The 25,611-nt window shown below is 34.2% G+C and overlaps 1 long non-coding RNA gene across 1 annotated transcript; it reads right to left on the bottom strand.

Moving 5' to 3' along the window:
- Positions 1-240: 240 nt before the first annotated feature.
- Positions 241-5,032, bottom strand: LOC124899305. The gene is made up of 2 exons (XR_007056592.1): positions 4,408-5,032; positions 241-501 (listed from the first exon to the last, which is right to left on the bottom strand). It is a non-coding gene; the product is annotated as an uncharacterized LOC124899305 (long non-coding RNA).
- Positions 5,033-25,611: the final 20,579 nt, after the last annotated feature.

Raw genomic sequence — 25,611 nt, 5'->3', positions numbered from 1 at the left:
TAGGTTGAATAATCAACAAAAGTTGAAGTGTGCTTTGATTTGGTTCATGCAAGCGATGCTGTTGGCAAAGGGCCCGTCAAAGAAGATGGATTCGGACCAAATCAAGATGGCGGCAGATTTAGAATTCTTCGAGGGGTATTCATGGGAAAAAAAGTCATTTAACCCGACCTTGAGCTATCTGAAAAAGAAGACTGATCTGACCAAGCAGAAAGAAATTTTGTCAAGAGGAATAATGCATCGTACGCGTTATTTGACTTTTCCTGGGCGTTTCTGGTACTTATAATCTACCATCTTGTTGTTCTATTATAGAATCCTACATATTTATGCAATAATACATAGACAGTGTAGATTTGCTTATGCTTTTATTGATTGTAGGTTTGGATATATGAGGCCTTTCCTCATCTGAAAAGGTACGTTGGCAAGTCAATGGATTCTCCTCTGTCCATTCCCTGTCTTCTTAGATGGCACATGTCGAATTGCGACAACATAATGAAAGGTGACCTGTTTAAGTACAGAGGAAACAACACAAAGGTAAAATTATACTTATTATGATATGATAATAATATTATTATATTAGTGAATGTGGCGTAATTTATTTTTATTTTTTTGTAGATTGTACATCCGTACCTTACCCCTATTATCCGTGAGATGGAGCAGAGATACATGAAAGCATTTAAGTCATATATGGACGAAGTTAAGGATACGTCCATCAATGCGTTGAAGGCGCAGCTAAATGGCGTAACTATCCTGATTTCATCATCGGAGGTTGCGGATGAAGGCGAAGATTTGGGTGACCATCATTATGTTCCAAGTCTAGCACATGCTTGTGATCATGCTGGTTCTAGTGAACTCAAAACTGCACCAGACACTTCTAATAACGATGACCTACGCAAGCGTGTTTCTTTGCTCGAGAAAAGTATATTGGATGTTGCTTCTTTTGTTAGAGATGAAAGGCTGAGGACAATCGAGAAGAACAAGAAGAAGCAATAAGATAAAGGTAAATTAATTTATTTTTTGCTCTTTCAATTTAATTTTCTTGCATATTCTTTGTAATCCTTTCAAAATATTGTAGTGCACCTCGACAGTCCCCCTCGTAGCCAGCATAAAGTAAACCTCGAAGAACTTGCAGTCGTAGTGATGGACATTGCTGTAGAAGATGAAAAAGTTAAAGCAGAGAAGAAAGAAGAAGAAACGGGAGAGGAGAATGCAGCAGATGAACAAGATGCGAAAGAAGAAGAAGAGAAAAAAAATGAGGAGATGACAACTGAAGAAGAAGAAGAAGAAAAAGAATATGAGGAGAAAACAAAAGAAGATGGTGAAAAGAAATCAGTAAAAGAAGAAGATAAAAACGAGAAGACAGTTGACAAAGAAGTAGTGGTTGAACAGGAGGTTGAAAAAATAAAAGAGGAGTAAAAATCATCAAAAGAAGAGAAGAAAAATGAGGAGAAAAGAGTATAAGAATGGAAGAAAAAACATGAAGAAAAGGATGTGAATATGATAGGCATTGTTGCAGAACTCAATCAACAAAATAAGCAGTTTGGTGGATTTGGAACAAACGATTTTCTTAATGATTTGTTATTTTTTGTGATTTGTTTTTTTATTGATAATTGAATTACATATATTTGGCATGTCAATGATGATATTTACTGATGAAATTATGTTCAGTTATTTCATTGTCATGTTAGATTAAACAGTTGACTGCATTACATTACTAGTTCAGCTATTGTCCTAATTTATAGTTGTCGAGCCCTATTTCGAACCGGTCGAAACAACACGCGACGTATAGTGGTGTTTAATGACTCTTGAGTTTTGAAAAAAAAATGTTTGTTTTGTTTTTGAGTCGCCACCTAACTTTTAAGGAAAAACTAGGAAAATCATTTTTATGATGTGGAAACTCTATTTTTTATCTGCGAAAATCAGTGAGATTCTAAGTAAGGGTTTTGGTTACTCGAGGAGAAGGTATTAAGCACCCCTCAAAGCCTATTCGAAGATAGTCCTTAAACCTAGTTTTAGAAAAATATTTGGGAATTATTTATTTTATTAGTTGCTAAAATGGTGATTAAAAAAAGACTTTATAATTTTTGTGGAAAAGAAACTCAAGGTATATAAAATATACCACTATAATATACCATGATATATAACGTAATTGTTGTAAAAAATATATGTTTGTCAAAAATATGGGAAAGGAAAAATTGTATTTTGTATGTGTATTATAAAGTTTTAATTCTATAAGCAAATATGTTCGAAAGTATATGACGTTAAAGTGGAGGAAGGTATACCTTTGTCAGTAAAATAAACATTAGTATATGTATATTTAGAAGTGTATGAAAAATATGCAAAAATTTATTCAATTGGTGATTTCTAATGGGTTTGAACTAGATAGGAAATAAAGTAATAGTAAAGTGTATATATATGTGATGAAGTTGAAATGATGCGTGAATGACAATAGTGATAATAGTAGGGAAAATAAATATTAACAAAAAAAGAATAAAATAATAATAATTGTAGTAAAATATACCTTGTGTATGTTAGCATGGGAACCATATATACCTTATGTTTCGAAACCTATTAGAATTTGAGATGAAATTATAAAAAAAAATAAACGAATGTTAAAATAGATAACACCAGGATGTTTTGGATCGATAAAGAATTATCTTTTAAAAAATGTAGGTGGCGCTCTATTATTGGTTTGAACTTTCGGGCTTGGAGCAGTTGAATGGGTTTGAAAACTTAGGCATACTCGCAAATCTACCGAGAGCCGAAACTCCTGATTTAAAATTATTAATGACAATATTTCAAAAAAATCTTCATGTCTGTTTGAAGCAATCTAGAAAAAATGATGTTGTGAAAGGTTGCTTCTTTCCTGGGAATTCAAAAAAAAATAATGGGTGGTATTTTTTCCCGTTTAAATCAAGTATAATTCCAAAGGGAAGAAGCCATCCTACTTGATTCTTAGTCATAATTCACGCACAAACAAATACTAACAAAGAAAATAATGCAGACTACCAGAATGTTATCTTAGGATGTAAAAGTATATGCATATATGTCAATAAAAGGATATAAAATTTTGAGGAGAAAAGAAAAAGAAGGGAGACACGTGAACACTTTGATGCGAGGATTGGACTGCTGGACACGAGCATCGCTCTGATTTGGACAGAGGTGGAGTTTGTTCTCAAACTCCAAGTTTACCCCGAGTGTACATATAAAGGTAGAAAAAGGAAGATAAAGATTAGGAAGACACTTCAAGATTTAACGCGACATCAAAGTGTAAAGAAAAGATAATAATGTAAATTTCAATCCTAAATTAACATAGTACTTTGAGATGCAATATAAATTTAAAAACAGACACAAAGTGACTATGTTCTTCAAATCAAAGTTAATTGTTCAAATATCAAGATTTTTTCGCGCAACAAATCGTTTACGTCCATTTAGCTATTACAAGATCGAGTAGTTATAAAATTAAGGGTAAAACAAACTATAAGAAGATGGTCATAAATCACGTATATTTCTGGATTGATCAATAGTCGAGTTATATAATTTAAAGGCACTTTCATATAGCTTCACTTGTCAAAGAAAACGCATACAGTAGGTTCTTCAACATCTAAAGAAAATAAGCAGAAGAGTTGAAGCTATTTTTTTCATTTCGAGATCACCTTAATCAAGCTCCCAACAAAACTTGACGTCGAATTTATTTATTATTTCAAAAGAATCTTTAGCTTAAAATAAAATGCATAAAACAGCCACACGTAAGGGTCCATACTTTAGCGGCTTGTTCATATTTTGGCAATTTGTGACATTTTCAAGTCATTGTTTCATTAAAGAATACCCATATTCTCACATGAATATCGAACGAGTAAGAGGAGGAAAACAAACTGCCGATTCAAAATCAAACCACATTATGGTAAAAACTAAAAGTTTTTGCAAAACTTTATTCATCCCGAATTCGAAACATCATGTAAACACAAAGCAACCAAGATTCTGATTTTAGGATTACTCTAAAAATAGAGTTTCAGATGTACGACATAACTTGTTGTCTAATATACAACAAATACAAAACAACAATGAAATTGAAATGGAGTGGGAAACTACTTTCAGTTTTTTCTCGAGATTATACTTGATCTACATCAAAACTGAGAACAAAAATCAAGAACACATCCAACAATATTAAAAAAAAAACAGAACACAACCAACAGGTTTTGAAACAAACTAGACACACATATGCACATATTCACAGACTTATGTACTCACTTGTGAGATAATTTTTCAAGTCAAAATTATATTTATCCTCAGAATCCAAAAAAAAAAAATAACTCATGCTTGACCAAAGTGAATAACAAAACTAAACTTTCACAGAACTGAAAGTGAAGGAGACGAAGGTACAAAAAAATTAAAGATATAGATTCACACCTTTTGTTGAGCAGTAAATCTGGGGCTCTACGTCAAGAATTTTTTTGAATATCTAGCTCGAACTCCGGAATCTAAATCCTATACCGAAAACAAGAAAAGAAACTTTCGATTTTTGACTTTGTTTGTGAATTTGTAAATATTCCCCAATTTTCGAGTGTCCTAACTCATTTTTTTTCTAACCCTCCTTTCTCTTTGAGTGCTAAAATCATGAGTATTTATCTTCAAATTCCGAATTTGAACCAAAAATTCGAGAAAGTCAACGGGCAAATTCAAAATTTGAAAATCAAAGGCTGAAACGGACTAATACCCCCTCAGATTTGGACGGTTCTCGAGCATTAATCATGAATTCGAAATAAAATTTAACTCTTGTATCAATTTGGGTCTGTTTTTGCTGATATCTCGAAGTGACGAGTTGAACGACTGAAAATAGGGAGAATCTTGGCAGGCACAGATAGCTATGGTGATGCAACTAGGGTCTTAGAGTTTCACAATTGAAGGAGATAAGAAAGAAGGAAGAAGAGAAAGGGGAAAGCGCGTTTGGTTTTATTGTTGTTTTGAGAAATTAGTGATGGAGATAGAACACTACTGGTTTGGGGAAAAGAGACATGTGAGGGGTGTTGGAAAGAGAAAAAGCTATTTGCTTGTACTGTTTTGTTGACTGAATTCCGGACCGTCCAGTCGTTCGATCGAACGGCTCAGCTTTAATATAAAAATAAAGAAAAAATGATAAATAATATATATATATATATATATATATATATATATATATATATGAATATATGATTGAAAAACTTGAGACTCTCAGATTAGAAACAAATTGACGGACTAGATCAATTTATGTTTGTTTGGATGCGAATTGAATTGGGTTTGGGGCTATTTTTGGACTCTTTATAGAAATTTATAAAATAAGAGTTGGGTTTAGATTAAAAATAATAATAATAATAATAAAAGATAAAAAAAATTGAATTATTGTCAGCCCGAATACTCTTTTTCTATTGAAATTAATTTTTATCGACGCTTCCTACTGTCCTAAAATTTTTTTTTACTCTTAACGTATATAAATTACAAACATGATTTGTATATGTGTCCGACTTAATATTTTTACAGTTAAATATTAACCAAAATATATGTATAAATATGTGTGCGTGTACAAATAAGGATATAAGATATATTTGAAAATAAGAATAAAATATAAAATATTTGTTTTATATAACAAAATATACATAAGTTCACCATATCGCCTAAAAATAAAATTAGAAAAAATGTGAATTCGATTATCAAAATATTTATTTTTAAATTTTTTTATGTTAAAATATTTAATTATATTTAATTAAAATATTCTATAATATGATAGAAAAATAGACTTTCTTTTATTATTTAAAATTTGTGGAAATAGAGGTAAAAAGACGAATATTATTTCTTATTTAATTTTTAAAAATTATTTAGGGCCAAGAAGCATCGAAAAAGTAATTAAAGGAAAAAGGGCGAGCCAAAATTGGGTGTTAACAATAGTGGTTGATTAAAAACATTGTGGAAGTTGTTCTCTATAATTTATAAACTTAACAGACCATCGATTAAGTAAATCATATATTTACAGTAACTATCATGGTTTATAGAGGTCGATGATAAATGACAGTCATAATTTTCTATTAATTATAGATTACATCAACGATGATTTAAGAAATCGTACATCTATTTATTCAGTTTCCTATATCCCTATTACACCTTTCAAGAAAGCCAGCAACAATAACAAATCATACAATAAATTTTTTAGGCCTTTCTCTTTTTCCTCTGTCAAAATCAACCTTTGTTTTACTTGATCCCTCTCAATTTCGACTTCTTTTAATGATCCTTTCAAGTAGTCCCTTTTCTCTTCGGCTTCTTTTAGCAATGTCATGAGTAAATCTCTATTTTCTTCAGATTCTCAAAGCCTTTGGAGAATATGAAACTTGGAAGCGCCTTAAAAATTTGATGTCGATGGGATGTTCGTCGGTGATTCTCCATCAAACCACTTAAAAAAAAGCATCTGTCATTATCCTTTCCAACCGCACAGTTAAAAATTTTCAACTTGGATTTCAATCGGTGCGTGACGTCCTAAAAATAGCTGGATTGCCACAATTACATATGTAGGACACATTTGCATTTGATTTTTGGGATGCTTGAGACATTGTAGTTGTTAATAAAAATTAAAGTAAAAAAAAAAAAAGAGTGTTAACTCAAAAATAACATTCTTTTTATAGATGAAAAAAGTGAGATATCACCGTTGGATGTGATTTGACGTGTACTTTATTACCGTTGTAAAAATCTGACATTTAGATTTTTTTTACTGCTGGACTTGTTTTATAGACCTTATTTATAATCGATGATGCACCGCATAGATAGACCGTCTAGCATAGACTAAGACCTAATTTCTTAATAACCGCACTAGACGATGCTACATATTCATAAACCATAACTAGCACATATGTTGGGAAGGATTATTTAATTAATAAAATAATAAATAATTGAATTTTATGCAATTAAAGGAACTTGAACAAGGCATGTAATCGTATGAGAGTCCACGTAAATTGGATAAGGCGATAAAAGATGTTTGAGGATGAGTAGTGGATGAACAACAAACATGCTTAGGGTAATGTTTACCCAAAGCACAAGTATGTTGTGGAGAATTCATTTGTTCAACCACAACTCATCACCTCACATCTTTGATCACCACTTTCAATTTATGTGGACTCTTGTACGATCACATGACTTGTTTAGGCTCATTTAATTGCATAATATCCAATTATTTATTAATCTATTATTAATTAATCCTTCTCAAAATATGTGTTAGTCATGATCTATGATTACATATCATAGTCTAGTTATTTAATTGTGGAAGTAGTTTACATTCTATGCTAGACTATATCAGGCCGAGCACATAACTAAGTATAGTCTAACATATATGGTGTACAACTTCATTAATAAATGTACTAGATTAGAACACATATTTATAGACCATGACTAGCATATATTTTGAATAAGATTATTTAATTAATAAAATAATAATTAATTGAATTTTATGCAATCGAATGAGTCTAAACAAGTCATGTGGTCGTATGAGAGTCCACGTAAATTAAAAGTGTTGATCAAAGATGTGTGAGGTGATGAGTTGTGGTTGAACAACCAACATCCTTAGGTTAATGTTTACCAAAGCACAAGTATGTTGTGAGGAATTCATTTGTTATCCTCAGTCCATCCTCACACATCCTTCATCACCTTCTACAATTTATGTGGACTCTCATATGATCACATGGCGTGTTTAAGATTCTTTAATAGCATAAAATTTTATTATTTATTTTTTGATTAATTAATTATTCCTTTGTTTTTCAAATATGCTACTAAGGGTAATAAATTAATATGGTATATTATTGACAAGGCTTATAGTCCATGATATACACTTGACACAATCGATGGACCTCATAGTGGAATGCATCGATTACGTAAATGTTCACGCATAGATATTGAGCTTCGTAAATAATAAACTATATCAACTTTACATTTAATCTTGTATAAATCAACATAATCGCGGATAGATCAGATTCGTTTTTCATTAGCATATATGAATTAATTTTGACATCTGGCATCTGTTTCGTTCATCTTCTAACAGGGTAAATTGTAAAAATTCAAAAAAAGAAGAAAATTATAAAATTAAAGTGGAGACAAATGCAGAAAACATGAAATACTTCATTCATAAGTTTATTGCAATGGTTTAGCACCATATTTATAGAAAAATAATCCCGGATAGACCAGATTCATTTTCCATTATCATATATGAATTAATTTTCTCATCTCACAACCATTTGATTCATCTTCTAACAGTGAAAATTGCAGAAATTCAAACAAGAACAAAATTGCAAAATTAAAGACAAGACAAATATAGAAAACAAAGATACTTCATTCATACTTTATTGCAATGGTGTAGAGCCATATGTATAGCAAAAACAACAAAATAAATAAGATTTCATCTAACATATCCTAATCATGAAAGCTTCTCATTATAATAAACTTAAAACAAAAAAAAAACAGAAATTAAAACCTAAACTAAGGGGATGGTGGGGGGTGATCATCTCCTCTGCCTCCATGTTGAGCCACTTCACAATCATCCGAAAAAATGGGCGATACGCCAAAGTTAGTTGTGGCAGTGCTCCTTGACCTGTCCTAGACCATAGAAGAGACGATTTAGGTCGTTACGGAGGAGGAGAAGGTTGTGGTTACGGTGGACCCTCCTTCTTGGTCTCAATAGAATGTCTGGCATCTTGCCGATTTAATCTATTTTATATGTTGAGTAAGATGAATTTTGGGTATAGTAGATGGGTGTTTATATAGACCAAAATAGAACCCTTTGATCTTCCTGTCCAGTGGTAGGTAGATGCGTGGATCGGTGAATTTTGAAGACGTAACGTACACCCAATCGATGCAAGGTGTAAGTGGACGTGCAACAACTTTTTTTACATGTAATAAATGCTTAACTATTCATATTTCCCTTTGAATATTTAGGATTTTTAATAGACTTTATATGGGATCGATAATAAACTATGTGGTATTCAAAGAATACTAGCAATAGACCTGACATACAATATTTGCAATAACTTAAAAGGTCGATAATAGACACAGAGTAAAATCGATAAGACTGACATTAATCAGACCACTGAAAGGTTTTCAAAATACATACACTGTCATGACTTACAAAAACACAAATTCATGCAAGTTTAACTACGATTTGTTGTTGTTACAAGTGGTTCTCTTATGCCCGGGTCTATTGCACAGTGAACACTTGTTCCTCCTCTTCGACTTAAAAGTCTCGCCTAAGCATTTAACACATTTTATTTTTTTCCTTCTGAGCTTGTTGACCACGAGATATGGAATAATATTCACGTCTACCAATTCTTGTGGCATGCGCCATTCAGACTCCAAAGGGACAACATTAATTGATTCTGAATATGCAACGAGGTACTCTTCAACTTTATACACGGGCGAAGAGTAATCACACACTCTCAAACTATAATCATCACCATGCTTCAATCGCAAAGCAGCCATCGCATGAGCACATGGTATTTTGACCAACTCAAACTTCCCGCAAGAACAAGACCTTTAAAGTAGGTCAACTTTGGCCGTACAGCCACTGCTGAACACTGTGAATTGCCTTTAGTCCTCACTTACGTTCTCCACATAAAAGGAGTCGCCCTCACTCATATTGTCCCTTAAGATCTTTTCGATGGCGGGCACAAATTTGTAATCCTTATATTTGAGGAAATAAGCACGCCTTACCCTGATTGTATCACCAAACCTCTTAGCAATCGAATTGAATATGGATACCATGGGGTACTGCCTTTCGGCAATCAACATAGAGTTCATCGACTCGATAATATTTGTGGTCATCACGTCAAACCTATTGTCGGGGAAATATGCACTGCTCTATTTCTCAAAATCAAGCTCATGCTCGAGGAAAAAGGCTACCTCGGGACAGTAGTTCTTGAATTCCTCAAAATGGTCACTAAATTCCTCAGAAGAATATGTCTTTGCTGCGTTGTAGAATAGATAGGGTGTTCTCTACAGTGATGATTTACCAAGAGATTTTCACCTAGGTGCCTTATGCAGTACCTGTGATGAGCATGGTTATAAGCCTTCGCGATGCCGTTGGCGATGCTCTTGTGTTTATCAGAGATAAAGCACAAATCTAGACCATCGACCATAATAGATTTTAGTTTCTCAAAGAAGAGCGTCCAAGATGCATTGTTGTCCTTGTCAACGATGCAAAAGGCAATGGAATAAATATGGTTCTCGGTGTCATGTGCAACCGTGCTTAGCAATACGCCCTCGTACTTGCCATATAAATGAGTGTCATCAACCGCAATAGCCTTCCTCATGTGAGCAAATCCCCTAATGCAAGGGCCCAACGGTGAAAAATAGTACATAAATCTATAATCGATCTTTTTTTCACCATGATGGAATAGGTAGTGCCAACATTAAGAGCGCTGATCATGTACAAAAAAGTCGGTAGACATGAATACCCGTGCTCCGCTGTCCCTCGAACTATTTTCTTGGCAATTATACCCCCAACTAATATTTACAATAGGTTGGTCTACTTCTCAAGTTATTGAAAATGATCCTTCGAATCTCACTAGTGTCCAGACCTTTTTCATTGTGATACATGTTCACCCAAAGCGATGCAATGACTTTAGACGTGATTTTTCTATGGATGCGTGTGGTGTATTCGACACCGCAACAGTGATCGTCGATGTATTTATAGATGATAAATTTGTCCGTGCATTTATACTTCTTCGCTCGCAACATCCATGCGCAACTAGGACGAATGCATTTCACCTTGAGGAATTTGCCGCAACTCTTCAACGTAGCATAATCAAAAGAATTTCTCACAGCTGCTACGTCGAAAAATAATTTTAGCTACTTTTTGTTTCTAACTATTTGATTTAACCGAAAATTAGTTCCGTCGGAGAAGATGTGGTTGGTTTGTGCTTCCAATCTGCACTCTTCTCCCGATTCTTCAGAGAAAATTGGATCTTCTAATTCTATTGAACTATCTTTTGAATCCATTGGATGAGCATTCAAAATCTCATCTTCAAATGAATCATGTTCGTCGATTGTCGGCGGTGATGACGGGATTGTCGGAGACCCCAGGATGATATTTATCCTCAATAATGACCTAGAGCCATCGACAGCGACATCCAACATGTATAATGACACATGCCGATTATTATTTATGAATATGGGATGTATTTTACCCCGTTCATTCATTACATAGCTAGTCACAACGTTCTTTAGCTCGCAATATAATTCTCCGCTCTCAATTATGCTTCGAACCATGTTGTCGTATGAACCATTGCGATGCAGCGGAATGAGAACTGTCTCCTTTGTTTTGCAGAAAAATTTTGACTTTTGAGAGTCGCCACTTAATTTTGAAAAGGAATTAAGAAACCTTTATAAAATACTTAAAAACGATCCAAAACAGAAAATCATTTTAAGTTAGAGATTTTGAGTAAGTGGTTCCTATTAACGTTTTAGGAAGGTGTTAGGCACCTAAAACGTTCGCTAACTTGCGATTATCCAGACTATTTGAAAACGTCTTTTGACTAACTTGCGATTATCCAGACTATTCGAAAGTGACTGGTTTTAGAAAATAATTTGTGTAAAATAGATTTAGGCAACTTATTAGGGATTTTAAACTAAGTCTAAACAAAATGAATAAGCAAGTAAACACATAAAAAGAAAAATGGAGGAGAAAGTAAACGATTTAGGCCATCAAGCCCAAATCAACGAAACCTGTCCTAATCTAGTTGGGCTTTCGACCCATTTTCACCTGTCCTAATCTAGTTTTTGAGCGTTTGGCTCGAGTCTCACTTCACCTGTATTAAATACAACTTTGGCTTCGAGACCTCAAATAAATTAATAAGTAAATGATTAAATGAATAAATAAGAAGAAGACAATAATAAAAATCGAGACTTTTCAAGTCTCTTAGTGACCTCATCAATGGATTTTGACCCGTTTTCCTTCTTCGTCTATCTTCTAGCACCCGCAGCCATGTAGTGGACCTTGGTTTTAAACTTTGAACTTGAATCGAAGGGGTGAGCATCATTTACCCATTATGAATTACAAGAGGAGAGGAGTCCATTTGAACTCGAGATATTTTTTGAATGCAAAGAAAAGATAAAGAAATTAATATATGTTCAAGGCATAAAAGTGACATATTTCAAAGTAAAAGAAACTATCAAAAACCAATTTTTGAATGACAAGAATAAACATACTTGCACAAGAATGAGAGTCAACAAATAAAAAATGCAAAACAAAGACACTCCTTTACATGCCTCATGATTTATGTTCATATTAAGAATGAATAAAGGTTAAAGGAAGAAGGTCATATTCAATGAATTAATGCGAGAAACAAATAACGTAAGCTTGTGAAATTAAAGGGATGAGGCAATAAGAAAAACACTCATGATTTCTAGAATTGAACAAACATAGACACCAATCCATATAACAAAAGAAAAAATAAAGGCTAACTTTTTAATGAAGAGAATCTTTAAATTTCAATTAAGGCGACATTAACAAAAAGTCATACATATAAATTACAACCAACATCTTATTGAAAAAGATGTAACGACCTATGATTTTTATTTCTAAGAAATCGTTGATTCTCTTTTGATATTATGAATAAAAGAGATACATGAATCAAATCTTTACACTCACAAAGAGCACATATAACAATCCAAAGGGAGTAAGAAAATTAGAATAAAAGTTTAGCATTTCCAAAATTGGAATATCATTTCACAATCATACTATGCATGACTCGAAAATATCAAAATAATTCTATTTAGCCACAAAAATTTGAACTTTCTCATCATTTTAACAAATTTAAAAAACATGCGAAAAAAAAGAGGAATAAACATCGTAGATGGAAAATAAAGCTAGCACTTCATCCCTTATATGAAGATTTTGGAAATTCCTTAAAATAATTAACAAGCAAATGACAAATTCTTGATTTAATCAATTACTATTTTTATTAAGGTGAAACAAATAATAATAACTATTCTTTCAACATAAAATAAACTACTTTACATGCTAAAATAAATATATCCGCTAACAATGAGTTTAAACAAGATATGTGTACATTTTTCAAGTAAAGATCTAAACTTTATCCAAAATAATCAAAAAATAAAGTCAAAAGGTAAAACAATCAATATTAACGATTCTTTTCAACATAAAGAAAAATACTTTACATGCTAAAAACAAACATATCCGCCAACAATGAATTTAAACAAGACATGAGTATGTTTTTCAAGCAAAGATCTAAACTTTATTCAAAATAATCAAACAATAAAGTAAAAAAAGAAGAAACAATCAATATTATCTATAATTTTCAACATAAAGGAAACGACTTTACATGCAACAACAAAAATTTACATGCTAAAAACAAACATATTCACTAACAATGAGATTAAACAAAGCATAAGTACATCTTTTAAGCAAAGATTGAAACTTTATCTGTAATAATCAAAGAATAAAGTCAAAAAAGGAAAGACACGTACAACTATTGCTGGCTCATTTTTATATCATAAATATGAAAATAATTAAAATATCACTATCACAACGTCCTATGGCCTTTAAGGTCATCTATAGCAAACAAAATTATAATTACGAAGAAAAAAAGATGAAGAGAGAAAAAAAATGATAATAAAACTTAAAAAAAAAAAAAGGAAAGATGTGTTTACCTTTTTGGGGATAGCAAAACGAGACTACGAGTTTCGTCGGAATCAACCACCACCGAAAAAGGTCGCCGGCAAGTTGAAATTTTTGATTAGCCGACCAACTCTATGAAACAAAATTATTTACTAAATAAAAATAACTATTTTGCTTAAAAAAAATTTTTTCACCTTTCTAGCCTTTTTTTTCTTACTTTTCCACCCTCATTCTCTACTAAAGTAGTGGTAGTATTTATTGGAAAGAATGAAGTATTTTCTTCTTTTCTCCACCAATGTGGGAGAAAAATATTTATAGGGAAGGATAGAGATTTATTTCTTGTTATCCACCAATGTGGGAGAAAAAATATTTAGGGGTGCTTTTGGAATGTAAAAATTGAAGATAAGGTGAGTTGGAAGATAATGTGAGGGGAAATAGTACAATGTAGTACAATCTTTGAATTTCAAAATTGGACAAGGACAAAGTTGGGGGGAATAGTACAATGTAGTACAATTTGAATTTTTATTTTTTGGTGGGAATTGGGTAGAAGCTATAAGAGTTCTTGAAAATTTTGGGGTTATTTAAAATATAACCCCAATTGGGATTTAAATTTAGTCATATTTATTTATTTTAACCAAATTAAAAATCAATTGACGAATTGTATTGCAATTATGACCATTTGATTTCAATTATGGCCAAATCTTATAGATTGCTAAATTAAATTAAAATTCGATACGAATTAATACTTCTTTTAATTTCGAGCTTCTTAATTTAATAAAATCAAATGCATATTTATCCAAATAAATTATTTTTGAGAATAAATTATATTTAAATCAAGACTTTAATCATTTGAATCTGTAAGCCTTGATTAAAATTCGATATTTTTAAAAACTAAATATTTAAGTAACAAAATTATAAAATCTCGTATAATTGAATACGATAAATTGTAATCACTACTTAAAATGATAAAATTACGTACAAATATATTTAATAAATTTTTATTCGGATGAAATAAATATTTTAATTTTATTAAAAATCAAAGAAACTCAGGATTAAATTTAGTTGTGGAGGGCAAAAATTAGGTGTCAACATCCTTGCTAGATGATTTCCACTTTCAATAGTTGAGACCCTCCTCCCACACACCCATATAATTACCACCCACGACAATTACCTCATTACTGCCATAATAGACCACACTAATCAATAATAGATTAAGGTATCGATCTATAGCTGGTCGATGACTGGTCGTCACTGATATGAAAACGTCTGTACGAAGACGTGAATGGACTAATTTTGGATATAATCGATGCTCTCCTAGCTCTGGAGTGGACAAATGTATGTGTAGAACTTCTAAACTACTGAAGTATATCTAATGACGAGGTATTGAGCAGATTTGGAAAGCTTTTCAAGCTAGTAAAAATGGTGAAAAAAAATATTTTTTGCATTTTTTTCAAAAATGATGGAACAACAATGGAGACGATGATCAAGAATGGAGATTTTCAGTTGTGATGAGCAACTTTTCATCAGAAAAGTGACTGAAAAAGTCGTCGAAATCGAAAATTATTGGTGAAAAAGGGAGCTCCTATTGGTGGCTTCTTGGACCATTTTTTAAATTAAAATAGGGAAATATGAAAAAATGGTGGAAATATAAAAAATGATGAAAAATATTAAATATTAAATGAATGAGGTGGGGGACTAAAGTGTAAAGTTTAAAACTTGTGTGCTAGGTTTATATGTAAGAAGTGATAATGTCATATTAGTGTCTAAACACCTAATTTTTCAAGACTTGTGTCTAAATGCCTAAATAAATTTTAAAAGTGTCTATTTTGCAAACTATTCCTGAAATACATGTAGGAATGGACTAAAATGTCATGAATGTGCATTTAAACAAAAAAGAAAAAAAATCTTTTTGAAATTTCACCAATTCAACACTAATTAACACTCAAATATGCTTTAAATAAGCTCAAATTTAAAACACAAGTTCTTTATATCATAAAGAACAAAATAAGATCACTAATTTATTAAAAATACACAAATCTAACAAACTCATTTAATACCTTTTTATTTTTTTCAAAACTGCACTTCGCTCATGCATACATGGCTGAATCATGTGTAAAAACAGACTACATTATCAGGCAGGTAAGTCTGTTTTTTTTTTTTTTTTTTAAAAAGTGATAGTAAAATTACTTTTCTAATTTAAACACTCAAACCTAGTTTAAATAAGCTCAAATTCGAAGTATAAGCCCCATATAGCACATTGAACAAACTTCAATCATTAATTTGTCAATATAATAATAAATTTAACTAACATATTTAACACAATTTCAAGGTATTTTCACTATTTCTCTTACTGCTTCATACTACTTGTTTTGTATTTTATCGTTGTTTCTCCTTTCGTGATAAATAAATATGTTTAATATGCATGGTTTGAGGAGTATAGTCTGATGGTTTTTTGCCTTTTTAAATTCACAAATGTTGAAAGTTTTGTACTCTGCATCTTAATACGTACATATTTGTTTTTTTAACACCACACCACTCTTGCCGTTATAATCACTGTACTTCTGACTAGTTCCATAGCATATATATTTGTAAGTTAAACTTTTCATCTTTCATTTAAAATCTTAGTGATAGATAAAATTATTTTTTTACTTTATTATTTTATTGTTTTAGTGATCTTCACTATATGTTGAAAAATAAAGTAATTTTTAGATATATGATAATAAGAAATACTTATATGCAAAATTAATATTATTAAATTTTTTTCTTGTATATGTGAAAATGGACTCCTAAATTACACCTTTCAAAGACACAATGCCTATGTTCTTAAATGCATTGGCAAGTCAACAAACATTTGAATTATTAATATAAGTTATTTGAATTTTGATGTCTGCTAAAATTGTGCCCAGCTAGAATTATTTTAATAACCTATCGACAGATTATTAGGTTGAATATATTGTGTGATATGACAGTAAAATAATTTCATCAAACAAATATTTTGGTGATTTTTTATATTTGCTGCAAACATGCAAGTCGTTTAATTGGAAAGATGTCATTCATGCCCTCTTGATACGTAGATAATTAAATAAGATATGGCGGATTGGAAGACCAATATACATGGTAGCTTTTTTACCTGACTCCTTTTTTTTTTTTTTAAAAAAAATTATCTTAGTTTTTATTTCGAAGTCTTCTTCATCAATAGCTTTGTCACAATTTTGTTAACTTTTATCACATTATTTTGATATCTCGATTATCCTGTTGTTTTATTGTAGTTCATGTTTTATTGATATCTGTTAATTTTTCTTCTATTTAATATAGATGGTAGATGACTATTCGATCGAATTTTAAAATTTTTTTATGCAATATTAGGTTTAATGTGTTATTTTGATAACTTGAATACCTATTGTTTGTAGGTATACACCTTTTTTTTTCTACTTAATACAAGTGATAGATGAATGTTTGATCCAATTTTAAGAAATTTTTTTATAAAGGTTAGGTTTAATCGTTTTGTTCAGATATTTCGATTATCATATTGTTTGTACTCTAATTATGATTTATTTCATTCGAACACCCGAACACTTAACAAAGTGTTCATATTGCTACTTTTTTATATGGTTTAACTTAAATATTTAAGTGATGCGCGAGAATAAGTAGAAAAATAATTTTTTAAAACTGAAAGCGCCTAGTGGAAATATTTTAGGTAAGTTCTTTTCCTAGCATTTTATTTTATCTTAAAATAATAAAAATATTAATTTGTTATCCTCTAACTCTTTCTAACGACACATGAATTGCGACATATGAATTGCTTCATATATCATATTGAGAAAGTTATTTAAGGTTTTTATTTTTTTAAATTCCATAATCTTGATAGTTTTTCTTAGTATAGTTTAAAGTGGTTTTAAATGCTTTTCTTTAATTTTGTATGAATATATTAATTTTCTATAGTGTTTTTCGTATTTAATAAAATCATCAATATATTTAATTTATCTATCTATCTATCTATCTATCTATCTATCTATCTATCTATCTATCTATCTATCTATCTATATAGACACACACACTATCATCTTAATATGTACTAGTTGAAGTTGAAGCCTATTACTTACATGGTTTAAATCCATTATCATGGTGTGCATTTATTCTATAGGTGTTACAGTTTGAAGGAAGATGTTTTCTCTGTGGAGTAGAAGATGTCTATTCCTGGAAGTTTTACCTCTATGCCTAGTTTGCAGAAGTCCAGAGGGATTAGTCCTAGTAGGATTTCACTGGTAAGGTCCACGAAGGAGTGAGAGATGGTCTTTTCTAAAAGGGTGGTTTCTGTGCGAGTGGGCTTCAGGGAGTCTAGGATGATTTTCATCTCCCTGTTGCTTTCTCTTAGGGCTTCTATAGTTTTTTCCTTTCCATCATCTCCTTTGATAATGAGGTTGACACTGGTATTGAGGGGGGGGGGAGGGCACAGTTTCTTACAAAAAGAGGTCCCTCCAGTAGGAGTTCCGGCATAGAGGAAGAAAGAAGGGAAGGCTCTAACACATACTGGAGAGTTCTACAGCTATTAGGTTCGCTGACCAGCTGTTCGCTAGACCCTAGCTGAAGATACTCCTCATTGTTGTAATCCACACGGTTTGGCCATAGTTGATCAGGCCCTGATTCATGCCATTCCTTATCAGTTGGGCCAGGTAGTGGGGTCCTAAATTAGAAGGGAGATGTGCCTTTCTTCCACATTGAGAGTCAATGGAATAGATAGTTGGGATAGACATATCTCCAACCAAGACGCTGGGAAATGGTTTGGTTCCAGCGGTTTAATAGAGAAGTGAAGCGTCTGAAGTTGCTTCTGGCTTGAAGAGGCCATTTAGGGAGAAAGAAGAAGAGAAACAGTCAGTAGGAGAGTCAATAGAGGTAGAAAAAAATTGATGTTAACTGATGTTTAAGGGTAAGGGAAGTGTCAAAAGTGGCGTTGTTATCCTCATCATTACTTTGCAGCTCAGCATTTAATGCGGTAGTGTTGGAAAAGACTTGCTGAGTAGTTTGATTGATGTGCACCGACAAAAGTTTCTCAATGGGGAGCTCAATCGTCTGAGAGGAGAGAGACGAGTTGGAGGTTGACTCCATCTCAGCTTTGTCAGAAGCGTGACTGGGTATTAAGTGGCCCAGGGTGGCATCCACCTTGTCCCCCGAGTATAATTGTCCTAAAGGATTGGTCCGCTTCTTATTGGAGGGTTTAATGGAGATTGAACCAAGAGGTCTGGTCTTAGAAGAGGTAGACGTGCCTAATTGGGTTTCCAAATTAGGCTGGGATTTAGGACAGCCGAAATTAATAAAGAAAATGGGCTTCGAAAGACCCGGTCCACTAGATTTAGGGGAGAGGGAGTTAGAGGACTTACCTGGAGCCACCGTAATTGGTTCCTCGAAGCCTGAGGATTTTGACTCAAATCTAGGAACTTACCAGATTTGGGATCGAACCTTTTGGTCTTGATATCACGTTGAGGTTGTTTACCTCCATGTCCCGAAGGGCGGCAGTTCTTCTTCCTGTGATTAAAGGTGATCGTTGTCCACTCTTTTTCAATGGGGGTATTCTTGTTACCAGTTTCTGGGGGAGAATCCATTGAATTGGATACCACCTTGGGACAATTGCGCATGGTGTGCCCCAAACATCTGTAGTGTTTACAAGGAAAACCCTTCTTTTCATAATGAACTGATTACGCATGGCTGCCTATCATTACAGAGGATTTCAGAGGGGAATCTATTAGAAATTACACACAGAGACGTACATAGCATGCTCTGAGTGTAGAGGAGGTGCAAGCATCAACTTTGAGAAGACTCCCCAATCTGTGTCCTACTCGATGGAGTACAGAGCTATCAAAGAAATCATTAGGGGGGTGGGGGAGCCGTAGCCAGATAACATTCATTTCGATTGAATTTGCCTTAGGGATGAAGTTTAGGTCCTATAGACGAACTGAGAGGTAGGCTCCAGCGACAAACCATGACCCCTCTTGCATAAATCTCTTCTGCGATTCTTGATCTTTGAATTTCACTGTGTAGTAGTCAAGCCCTAGGTTAATTAGGGCGAAAACTTCCATAGCTCTATGAGCTTCTTTTTAAAATATTGATGATGTAGCTTTTTCCCCAATAATTTGATAATTACAGAAAACTTCCATGGAGAGTAGATTCTTTGCTTTTCTTCGGGGAGAAGTCTATTGGGCTCGTTGGATCCTCTCCCTCAAAGTGATGGGGGATCAGACTTCAAAGAAGAGGTAGGGAAGAGGGAGAAATTTTCCTTTACTATTTCGCTGAAGAGGGGTTTACTAGGGGTGTCAACAGGGATGTTAACAACCATTTATTCATCGAAAGTGTCGGGGGTCAACGAGGGGGAGTAGGAGGTGGTCATGTCTCAGGAGATGGTGAGACTTAGAGAGAAGGTGGTCTCCTTCTCTCTAAAATTGAATTAATTATTTTTAACTCGCCTCTCTCGGAAGAGGAAGGAAATGAATATTCCCATTCCCCAATTAGAAAAGGGGAAAAACATGATAGAGAATCTCCTTTCCCCTCTCAACATCCCCTTAATGAGCATTATATTATGGAATGTTAGGGGTGCTAACAACCCTGAATTTAGGAGACACTGCCTGGCTATGATTAACTCTCACAAACCTGCCATGGTTGCACTGCTAGAGACTAGAATGACTGAGTATAAAGACATGGTTTATTCCGTTGATTTAACAATTGAATCCAGTCCCTTGCTACCGAAAATTCTGAGGGAGGGAGAGGGGGTTGTTATCATGTGGGACAATAACTCTCTTTATTTTCAGGGTATTACTATTCATCCTCAGGTCATTGATGTCAAAATAAAGGTACACAACCCCCTCATCTTTTTTCTTTAGCACCATCTATGCTAGTACCGATTTTTGCAATAGGCTCCTACTTTGGGACTACCTGTGTAATTTTGCCGACTCCCATATCTCCCCAAACTTTAAACCCTGCTTATTGGTGGAGACTTCAATGAAGTTCTCAGAGCTTCTGAAAAATTTGGGGGGAATAGTATTAATAGGAATAGAATTAATGCCTTTTGAGATTGCATAAACTACTGTAACCTAGCTGACCTAGGGTTCAAGGGTAGTAAGTTCGCCTGGACTAATAAGAGGCATAGAAATAGGAGGTCTCTTATTCTGGAAAGGCTAGACAGATGCCTATCTAACACTGACTGACTGCAACTATACCCTAATGCTGTTGTTACTCATCTGCCTAGAACCCACTCTGATCACCGCCTCCTGCTGGTGACCCTTGAGAGGTCCCACCCTTTCCCCAATAAGACTTTCAGAGTGGAATCTATGTGGTGTTCCCACCCCAGCTTTGTTCATGTTATCCAAACCTCCTTTGGGGGGAACACTAATCTTAATTAGGCCATTCCCATCGCCATCAACTGGAATAAGTTGACCTTTGGCAACATCTTTAATAGGAAAATGGATACTCTAGCCAGACTATTTGGTATTCAAAAATCCCTCCACTATCCCAATAGTATTTTCCTTCAGGATCTCGAGAAAACCCTCACTAAGGAATACAGCCTCATCCTTAGACAGGAACAAGAGTTTTGGAGACTCAAATCCAGAATTGCTTGGCTAGCGGAGGGAGACTCAAATACCAAATTCTTTCATGCCACCACTCTTAATAGGAGAAGAAGGAACAAAATCTCTGCCCTTCACGATGACTGTGGTAACTGGCTAGTGTCCGCTGGGGATATTAAATTGTGCATCACTTCTTTCTACCAATCTTTCTTCATGTTTGGACATACCTGCTCTTAAGTTACTGTTAGTTAAACCCCTCCTCCAAAGGGTCTATCCCTTTTGATGACCACCCCCTTCTGGAGAATATTTCCACACCCCTTGAGATCACAAATACTATCTTCTCCTTTAAACCTGACAAGTCCCCTGGGCTTGATGGTCCCCTTTGTCTACCAAAAGTATTGGGATATACTTAGCCCTTCAGTTATCCAATTTTGTATTGAGACCTTCTCCAAGGGCTCCATTAACCCTGTGATCAACTCCACCTACCCTATCTTATCCCCAAATCCTCTAATGCTTCTAGCCTCAAGAACTTTAGACCTATTGGCCTCTGCAATACCCAGTATAAGCTGATTACTAAGATGATTTCTAGAAGAACCTCTGATAATAGTATTATTATCCAGGAAGTGATCTCTCACTTCTAGAGGATGACAGGGAAACTAGGAAGTATGATCCTTAAAATAGACTTGGAAAAGGCCTTTGATAGAATTGAATGGCCTTCATTAGACAGGACCTTCACTTCTTCAATATCCCTCCTAAACTCTCCTCCTTAATTATGTCTTGCATCTTCACTACCTCTATCTTAATCTTGGTTAATGGCTAAAAGACCCCCTTTTTTTTACCCCTCTACGGGTATCAAATAAGGAGATCTCATCTCCCTCTACCTCTTCATTATGTGCATGAAACTCTTGTCTAGAAGAATTGACCATGAGGTTGACCTTCTTACCTGGATCCCTATTTCTATCAGTAAGAAAGGTCCCAAGCTCTCCCACCTTTACTTCGTTGATGATCTCATCCTCTTTGGCAAAGCCACTTCTGAAAACTGTGATACCATCTCTAGAGTTCTTCAACAGTTTATTGATTACTCTAGCCAAAGGATCAATTACTCCTTATCCAAAGTCCTATTCTTCAGGAACTGCCCTACTCACACCAAAGATCATCTCTCTTTCATTCTCTCCATCAACTGCTCTGATTCCTTTGGGAAATACTTGGGCTTCCCAATCCTTCACAAGAAGCCTTCTAAAAGTGACTAATGCTTCATCATTGATAACCTCAATTCAAAGCTGGCTGGTTGGAAGACCAACCTTCTAAGCATGGCTGGCAGGATAATCCTGGCTAAATCTTCCCTGAATAGCATTCCTACCCATGCCATGCAATTCACTTCCCTTCCTTGTACTGTCCTCTTGATACCAAACGGTATCTAAAAGAGCACAAAACAGTCCACAAACTCATAAAAATAGTCCGCACGTACAAGACATCAAACGAAAATAACAAACACACAAACTTGAAAGAGAAGGAGATAGATAACTTGACACAAAGAGAATATAAAATATAGCAACTAAAGAGTGTATCAAACTCTAAAACCTCTACAAATTACATTAACAAGCATCAAGTTCTTACGGGAACACAAGAGAAACTCGGTTTATTCAAGCACTCTTGTTTCTAGCCATCTCACAACACAAGTAGAACCTTTCACTTGTGAAGCTTAAAATGTTTGGTGGGCTACTCTCTTCTTGAGAGGAAATATGTTGTTCAATGTTACAAAGTGATTTTAAAATGATCTATCTAAGAAAATAAGACTAAGGGGTTCCTACTTATAGTCTATTACAAAAGAGATAGGAAATAACACATTTACCCTTAATGAAGGGGGTGGGTTTGAAGTGTATAAATGAGGCTGACTTGTAGTGTTTTTAAGGTACTCAAGGCATGTCTTCACACTTTAATACATACACTCTCTTGGATGAACTTAAGACATGCTCATCCACGTCCATTTTCATAAACGCGCCTTGTAGTCTTTGTAGTTCCCGAGCTTGGACTAGGCTTTGAAAAAGGCTTCAAAAGGTCTTCAATTCCTTTGCAAATCCAAAATGTAGACCTTCAACAAAAACTTATAATCCTTATGCTCCTCATGCTTGTATCACCTCTCCCAGATTGATAGGATCCAAAGAAACTTTGTCTGGGAAACCTCCTTAGTAAGAAAGAAACTCCACATTCTAAACTGGGATACCATCTCTAGACCAAAAAAAGAGGAGAGCCTTGGCATTCAAAGAGCCAAGTTTAGAAATGATACCTTCAGTGCTAGCTTGTCCTGGATATTCTACCATAACAACAACAACTTTTGGGTCTTTATTCTAAAAAACAAATACTCTAAGATAAATCCCCCTAGGAGCAGGCCCCTCTCTAGAATCTGGAATTTCATCTCCCATGAAAGTGCCTTGTGTAAGCTGGGATCCCAATGGGTAGTTAAGGATGGGATGCCTGTCAATTTTTGGATGGACAGATGAATACCTCACCTTCTTCCTCTTAGATCCATTTTCCATGGCCTTCTCACCATTTCTGATTCCAGGTTGACCTCACCTCAGCTAAAGTCTGGAAGGATGGAATCTGGGACCTCTCTAACCTTTCCTTCCAACTTTCTATTGATCTCATTGCCAACATCCAAAGTTCCTTTACTTGGAACCCTAATCTCAGTCATGATAAGCTTATTTAGAGCCTATAAAACATTGGTTGCTTTACAACAAGCTCCATGTATAATCTCATATCTTCCCAGTCCACAGGAACCACTGAGGGGCAATAATTTATGTGGATATGGAAAGCCAACTGCCCTTCAAAAATCAAAACCTTCCTATGGCTTTCCCAGTATGAAAAGCTTCCTACCTTCCTCTACCTTAATAGACCAGGTATTATCGATAGCCTTGCCCGTAGGATTTGTCATTCCCCTGTTGAGGATCTTGTCCACATCTTTTTTGAATGCACTATAGTTGAGGACTTCTGGGATTATTTACTTGCTTCTGATTCCAACTTTTTTTGCCTTAACAGAATCAATTTCTTCCCCTAAAACTGGGCTTTCTCTTGGTCCAAGTTGTCTCATAAAAAAATTGACAATATCCTACTCTGGCATAACATTATTCTCTTTAGCATCTGGTCTATTTGGAAGAATAGGAACCAAAATCTCTTCAAGAACCTTGCTATCCCTCCTTCCTGGAGATAAGTTTATGATGAGACCCTAGAATTCATTACCATTGTCTCCCTTAACAGCCATGTAAGGAGGAAAATAAACATCCATCTCAAATGGATCAGCCCTGCTCAGGGTTTCTATATGCTCAATACCCATGGTGCTTGCAAAGGTAATCCTGGTAAGGGTGGGATAGGGGGAGTCATTCGTAGTCCCAATGGGAACTGGCTTCTGGGTTTTACAAAAGCTTACCCTTGGGCCACCAATAATCAAATGGAGCTTGTGGCCCTACAGGAAGGCCTTCGACTGGTGGAGAAAAATAACTACGTGCCTATTGAGATTTGCATCGACTCCACAGAGGTTATTAAATGGCTTACCAATGGTAACTTAATGTATGATTCCATCATTAATGATTGCAGGTTAAGACTAAGAAGACTAGGAAGGCCCAAGGTGATACACTTCTTTAGGGAGCAGAACGGAGTCGCAGATACTATGGCTAAGCTAGGATCACAGATGGAAGTCCAACCTGGATGTAGCCTTTTTGAAGTTCCGCCAATGTGTGCGCAAAAAGTTTTATGGGCAAACATGGCGAGAATTTTTTTTTGTTAGATCTGTAAATGGGAACTATCATTCCCAGGGCATGGGCTCTAACCTTTGTTTTGTAATTGAACAGACTAACTCTGGGACCAAGGTCCCCTCTCTTTTTATTTAATGCAATCTTTTGAATCAAAAAAAAAAGAAGAGGAAGATGTTTTCCATTCTTGAAATAAGTTTTAGGAAAATAAATCTTGTTTTTATACATTTTGTAGTGTTTTGTAAGTAAACAAAAAATATTTTTCAAACACTATGGGAGTAGGGGTGTGGGAGTGGTGGGGATGGGTTGTGTCGTAGTCTTTTAGATCAGACATGAGGAGATAATTAGTGTGTAACTTAAAAGTAAATCTTCGTATCAAGTTATATTCACCATCCTTCTAAGAATTTTTTTACAGGTTACTTTTATATGTTATAGCAAGTAGCTCTTGTAATTCTCAAAGTTTAAGGAATTATATGTTATAGCAAGTATATATCTCCTGTAATTCTCACATTTTAAGGAATTATTATAGATAATTACATCTTTTTTTTTTTTTTTTGGAATGACTTGATAATGGATTGCCGAAGTATATCAACCTAAACCTTTTCTGTTAACGTTATATTAACCCCAACCCGAGCCTTTAATTGTAGGTAGTTTGATTCAATAAGATAAG

The sequence above is a fragment of the Capsicum annuum genome, chromosome 6, assembly GCF_002878395.1.
Source record: "Capsicum annuum cultivar UCD-10X-F1 chromosome 6, UCD10Xv1.1, whole genome shotgun sequence".
Classification (NCBI taxonomy): Eukaryota; Viridiplantae; Streptophyta; class Magnoliopsida; order Solanales; family Solanaceae; genus Capsicum; species Capsicum annuum.
The sequence above is the reverse complement of the archived record's forward strand: the minus strand, read 5'-3'. Positions and strand labels throughout refer to the sequence as shown.